The sequence below is a fragment of the Solanum lycopersicum genome, chromosome 5, assembly GCF_036512215.1.
Source record: "Solanum lycopersicum chromosome 5, SLM_r2.1".
Classification (NCBI taxonomy): domain Eukaryota; kingdom Viridiplantae; phylum Streptophyta; class Magnoliopsida; order Solanales; family Solanaceae; genus Solanum; species Solanum lycopersicum.
In genome coordinates this window covers 22,054,805-22,059,907 of record NC_090804.1, presented here as the reverse complement: position 1 = coordinate 22,059,907, position 5,103 = coordinate 22,054,805, and the positions used below count along the sequence as shown (strand labels likewise).

The window sequence follows — 5,103 nt, the reverse complement described above, 5'->3', positions numbered from 1 at the left end:
GGTGGAACCTGTGCAAGTAACTGACACATACAAATAAAATCATGAGATAATTTGTAATTCACGGCAAGTATAAAACCATGAAAGGAAAAAAAAAGTTGGACAATCCAAATGTCAATATAAATTTTTAATATGAAACCGAAGTTTGAGGAAATTGTGATCACTAAAAGAAAACTCTTCCTCAGTAACCTTTTCCTTTCACTGGGGCTAATCCGTTATTGCACCTCCAGCTGCTACAATATCTCCTCCTCAAACTCAAATAAAGTACTTCACAAGCAAGTGCTCAGTGTTCTCTTCTTCACAGCAGTTGCGGAAAGGGACACAACAATTCTTCCCTCTCTGAGCACCAACACTGGAACTGCTAAGTCTCTCTGAATCTTCAAAGAAAAGAGATACAATTTCAACTAACTTGTTCAGCTAGAGATTATAAGTATTAACACATAGATTACAAATTGGAGTCGGCTATAGGAATCCTCATTTGCTACACGTTATACCTCATGGCAACTTCGCATCAAAGATACTACTGTATAACTTAAAAGTTGACTGTTCCAAAGTGGATTTAGTTTCACTTTTTTTCGTCTGCAAGTCCCACAAATGATTGGCTAATGTAGTCCCATTTTTCTTTCTAAATTAACTCACTTAGTTCTATCTGTCTGTACATTTTAAAAATATGCTACTTATCTACTCTCATCTTTTCGCCTTCCTAAAAGAACTAACATTTCCGATTCTATAATTAAGTTAACGAGAAGATATCAAACTAAAATGGAAAGTGAAACAATGATAGAAAGTTCTAGTGACCTGAAAACTGCAGTCGAACTGAAAATGCAAGCAAACAACATCTCGTATATACTAACCATAGAATGTTTAGCAAACGTAATTAAATTGTGAATCAAATTAGCTCCAGTTCTCACGTTCTCATCAACTGCATCGTCCTCCTAGTTGTCAACTTAATTCTTGTCTCCAAAATTAACCCCATAAACCCATAGACAAGTAGAAAATTTCGCGATAAACAGGGTGGATTCCTCCGGCCGTTGTCATAACAGCCATGAAATTGTTCTCCAACATATCGATCTTAGTCTCCAATTCCTGGCCACAAACTTTCAAGTTGGGGACTAAAGCTTCGATGTAGTTAATCAGTTCCCTCGATATCGGATATGGAATTTTGCCTCCATGCTTGAAGCAGTAATGATACATGGACTTCAAAATCGCAAAATCCTGATCATAATCATAGTCTTCTTCTTCCACATTTTCGGAAGTTCCAGCTCCTAGTCCCGGATTTGAAAATGTAGGCACAATGTGCTGAAATTCATATAATTCCGACATGGGACGTTTTCCTTTTTTCACTGCCTGCAATTTTTCTTGCTTTCTGTTTTCTTCGTCCAAGAACTGATTGAATGATTCTTCATTTTGTCGCTCTTTGTTTCTCGTAATTACAAAATCGTTATTGTCAACTGGGTAATAATTGCGGGGGTAACCCCATAAACCCATAGACACTTTCACGAAAAACAGGGTGGATTATATCAGGATAATGTCCCGCTTTTGCAGTCATTTCCATAATAGAAAAGAACTGGAGCTCTAACGCAACGATCTTAGTCACCAATTTCTGGCTATGAAATTTCAAGTTGGGAATTGAAGCCTCAATGTAATTGACAAAAAATTCTCTGAATAAGGATATGGAATTACCCCATGATTGAAGAAGTAATGATAGATAGACTTCAAGATTGCTAAATCATGATCATAATCATACTCATCTTCATTCTTCGATTCATTTTCAGACGGTCCTCCTTGTTCAAGATTGGAAAATGTAGTCTTATTAACGGGCTTCCATTCATATGATTCACGCTTTCCTTTTTCTTGGAGTTTTCCTTTTCCTGTCGCTTTCGGGTCCTCTGTTTCATCTGCAGAGATTGTCGATTCTTCATTTTGTAGATCGTTGTTGAAGTGCGATGGATGATGATCTTCATGTGGATGAGTGGAATTTGGATCAATTTCAGATTCTTGATTTTCTTGCTTTTCATTCATCATTTCTTCTGATGGTAGCATTTCGGAGATGGTGATTCTTTCTGAAAAAAAGAAAGAAAAGAAGATTTTTGAACTGATATTTAAATGCGTTAATGTGTTACTCTTTTAAGTCAGTGTTCCTGCTACTGTCTGTCTATCTAGATTAAATACTGTACTGTATGTCGTTTAGATCATAAAAAATAAAAATTATTATGGTACATTTTCAAGAAAAGTACATGATATAGACATTCAACTGCTTAAACTAAATATAGACGACAAATGTATAATATGTCTATAATGGTGTATACCACTATCCATATTATTATCTATTGCAATTTCTGATAGCGCGATACTGGTTCCATTATACAGGTAGTTTCAATGGCTTGAACCTATGCCCTTTCTAGTCATAGGATGGACAACTCTTATCGTTACACTAAGTCTCCCTTCAATCAATACGAAAAACACAACAATGTATTCTATAAATGAAAGAAAGGACATCAAACAGAAATGAAAAGAAAAATAGCCGATATATCAGATAAACTCACAAAATCAAGTTTCTAATGAGTCTATATTGCTTATGTAAAGTTCATACTATAATGAGTCTGTATATTAGTATCATAAGCCATATCACATCGCCAACATTTTTGTCAGTTTACCCCATTATCGCATAGACAAGTCAAAAATTTATCGTTCAACAGGATGTGCCATTTCAGGATTATCTCCATCCAGTATTCTAACAGTAGTGAAATCATCCTCAAATGAGCTGTGATCTTTACCGTCAAATCATTTTTCGAGGATATTCAAATTAGGCATCAAATCCATGATGTGATTGTGTAAGTCATCTGAGTGTGGATATGGTAAATACCCATTGATGAACTTGAAATCATACATGGCTAACAACTTCTTCCTCTTGTTCTACTTCCTCCTTGGCGTGATTCGTAACATAGTAGCTCTGTTTCAGGATTTGAAGATGAAATTCCTCCATTTCCAGGAACTGCTTTTCCTTCAGCTAACATTTTTTTTGGGACAGCCTAAAATAGTACTTACTGAAAGAAGTCACAAGAAATGTTTAGCAGAAACACTTCATATGAGACAATTATGTAATAAAATGTTAATATGGAAAATAAATTTTTAAGTTAGATTAACTTCGATATATTGGTAATATGACATATATTTTTACACTATCATCTCGCACTAACAAAATAAGAAGAATAAGCATAATACACAAAGACGCCTATTAACTTGGCTTTAGTTAACATCTATGTTCTTAACTTTGGGTGTGCACAAGTGAACACTTAAACTTGTATAAAAATGAACAAGTAGACACATGTGTAGAAGTAAGCGAGAAACAAGTATATATTACGGGGACTACTTACCCTAGCTAGGTCGACAGGCAGCAGTCATGGCTACTAGGACACTGGTCGGCCTCCTTTCGAGGCTGTCCAGCCCGCCCCACCACCCCAAACCATCACATACACCACCCTTTTCAATACCAACACTATAAATCCTAAACAATCTGTCCTAGTTGCTAAAAATCAATTGTAAAATCAATCGAAATAATTCATGGAAAACCTACTATCTCGTTTTCAGTGGAGGAAAGGAAAGACTTTATGATCGAAGAGGTATTACATCAAGCAGTGGTGTATAAATTATCCCACGGTGCACCAAACTTTGAAGGTATTAAGGTCAATTTTACCGAAACATCTTGGTACCAAGGGCAATTGTTTAAGTGACTTACTTGCTCCAAGACAAATTTTGTTGAGGTTTGATCTATATGAAGATTATATTCTAGCTTTATTTCGCTCAGTTAATTATCTTCTCTACAATGGTGAGGAGCACCAATGTAGGGTTTTTCCATGGTCCATTGGATATAACCCTAAGGAGGAAACAACGTTAGCTGTGGTTTGGAATTCTTTACCGAATTTATCTCCAGATTTGTTTGCAATGAAGTCTCTGTTGTCTATAGCATCTGGGAAATCAATAGTTATTGATAAAGCTATTCAAATCAATTCAAGACCTAGCACGGGTGAGGGTCAAGGTTATACTTGATTTAATAGAAAATCTTTCAAATCATATAAGGTTGCAGTTTGTGGATGAAAAATATGGTAAGTTGATCGAGGTATTTAGGAGAATGTATATAATAATATACCTTTGTATTGCAATTATTGTAAGCACCAAGGTCATTATGAAGATAGTTGTCGTTTGATTTCGAAAAGAAATTAGAATAACAAACAATTGATGATACCATTGAAGGTGCTTTAAAATGTACTATCGATAGTGAAATGTATCAAGACAATGCGAGAGAAATATTAAATAAAAAAGAAAGACCATAGATGTTAGATCAAAGTAAAGCTACTTTTTTAGATCGATAATTGGCCGCTTCCACTTTCAAGGAAAATGGTGTAGACCAATGGATATTGATACAAACAATAATGGTGCTCAAACAATTACCGAAAATAAAGGTGATTGCAATAACTAACAGGCTGCTACTAATGAGGTGCAACCAAAAAAAGTTGGACTGAATTTTATGTAATGCAACTAAAAACGCTGGGGGTGCCATTGACGAGAAATGATCGATACCCACATCAGATAAGCTTCTCAAAGGCACATATTCCAAGAAATTGCAGCATTTGACAACAACCACCTCATCTTCAATAAAATCCCACTTCTCCTGATATGCTGCATCTTGGAAAGTGAGGTTTTTGATGGAGTTGTAGAACAAGATTAGGGCACTAAACGGACATAGACGATCAAAAATGGAGGAAAATTTGGACACTAAGAAGCAATTTGAAGAAGAAGAAGAAAATTCAATAGAGATTTTTGTAGTGACCCTAAAACCCCAAAAGAAAGAACCCGGACTGGGGTTTTGAGTGCAAACGGGTCAAATTAAAATTTCAAAGGCAAGTAACCTATTTGATCCGCGTAAATATTTCATTTAGACACTCGAATAATTGATTATATTTATTGAACACATGATAATGTGTATTTATTTTGAATTTTGTGTGTGTGAATTTTTAAATACTCATAAGTCATAACATATATAAGTTGATGATCTAAAATACCTCACTTTCTTTCACTATACATATACAAATTCATTTAAATAAG

At 35.1% G+C, this 5,103-nt stretch overlaps 1 long non-coding RNA gene across 2 annotated transcripts; it reads right to left on the bottom strand.

Annotated features, from left to right (window-relative positions):
* Positions 1–245: 245 nt before the first annotated feature.
* On the bottom strand, positions 246–4,897 carry LOC138348539 (uncharacterized). 2 transcript variants are annotated; one of them, XR_011221216.1, is made up of 4 exons: positions 4,583–4,897; positions 2,775–3,044; positions 852–2,060; positions 246–374 (listed from the first exon to the last, which is right to left on the bottom strand). It is a non-coding gene; the product is annotated as an uncharacterized lncRNA (long non-coding RNA). The 2 variants fall into 2 exon arrangements; XR_011221217.1 differs by lacking the exon at positions 246–374 and having other exon boundaries at positions 818–2,060.
* Between the last annotated feature and the right edge of the window lie 206 nt (positions 4,898–5,103).